The following is a 1,723-nucleotide window of genomic DNA, read 5'->3' as shown; positions in this document are numbered from 1 at the left end:
GTATGAATGGCACATGAGTGATCAGAAGGGGAATAATCTTTCAGAATCTTTTTTTTCTAGATTTTCCTCCTTTAAAATTGGGTGCGTCCTATATTCCGGCGTCTTATACGGCGAAAAATACGGTAAGTACTCAATCCACTGAAGAATCTACAAATGTATTTGAAGCAATCTCCGTCCTTGTTTAGAGCTCTAACAAATTGCTTCATTAATCCCAACTTTATGTGTAGTGGAGGGAGAATGATTTTTTCTTTGTCAACCATTGGCTGTTTAATGATGTTCACTGAACCTTTTTTTAATGCTTTCCTATGAAGGCCATTACACTTTTTCCCAGTGATCCTGCTTTACTCTACTATCCCACAAGCAGATGAAACATGAGTACTTTGTGTATCCACTTTGCTGTCCAAGTAGGAAGTTCACCATTTTTAAAACCAATGGACCAATGGTGTTCATGATAGCAAAGCTTTTGTAGGACCACTTTCATATTTTCATATTCTTCTTTAAGTTTTGTTGAGTGACCAATTGGAATTGATGCAAAGCAGTTGCCATTATGCAGTAAAACAGATTCAAACTTCGAGTCGAATGATCTTTGAAAAGCCGCCAGTCTTCTGTTTTTGGTATTCTTGTACTCCCATATGGGCTAGTAGTCCAGGGATGTTACAACGGTACACAAAGTCTCCATCTTCACTGAAATATGGTAGGAGTGTCACCTCTCTGTCCTATAAACTATTAATTTAACTTCCGGTCTCAGACAGTTCTTTCCTCTTAGCCTGGATGCTAAAAGTTCAAATTCTTGTTCAGACTTAGGTCACGTATTACATCATTGAGCTTTTCTTGGGAGAACTGCTGGTTTGATGAAACACTTTAACCTTCATATTCACTTCCACTGCTAACTCCTGGATTATACTCCAAACCCTGTATATCCTCCATGTTGGATACAGGAATATCAGGAAGTGTACTGAACACTGGTATGAGAACATCAGCACCATGAGGCACAGGTCATCTTGCTGATTCCAAATCAGGGTACTCCCACTTGTTTTTCTTGTAACAAAACCTTTTACATTACACAGCACAAAAATAACAATCATTATGATGATTTTTGGGCTCTCACCATACCATAGGTACACCAGTTTTTTTCAGTTTTCCGTTTTTCCACTGACGTAGACACTCTACACAAATTTTGCATACCATATTGGGAGCTCAATATTTATCTTGGCCCCCCAGTTTAATACCAAAATATGCAAGATATGCTTGTTACACAAATTCTGTAATATTTCTCTGTTTTTGCTGAGAATATTCACCACAAATGTAGCAAAATACATTAGGGTCATTTAAACAACTTCTGATTGAAGAACTCATATGAATGAATAAAAAGAAGGCAAATGAAAGTTTAATGAATATAATGCTACATTTAATATATAAAATGCAAAACATCGGTGTAAATAAAGATTGATAATAATATGCTGTGTTACCATTTGCTGTTGGTAAAATCGTCTATTCCTATTCCTGTGTCACAAGAACTAGAGCCAATTCATTGAAATTGATGTCTTTTCTGGATTAAGCAGACCTGAAATACACTAAATATATTGAAAAATCCTTGGCAAGTGAAAAAAAAATGTTTTTTTGTTGAGCTGTGTAATCAAAGATACTTTATTAAATAGCATTAAAATTCCTAAATTAAAAAATTACAAAGATAAAATTACACTGATGATATCAATCTCACAGA

This window comes from Pyxicephalus adspersus, chromosome 2 (assembly GCF_032062135.1).
Source record: "Pyxicephalus adspersus chromosome 2, UCB_Pads_2.0, whole genome shotgun sequence".
Classification (NCBI taxonomy): Eukaryota; Metazoa; Chordata; class Amphibia; order Anura; family Pyxicephalidae; genus Pyxicephalus; species Pyxicephalus adspersus.
The sequence above is the reverse complement of the archived record's forward strand: the minus strand, read 5'-3'. Positions refer to the sequence as shown.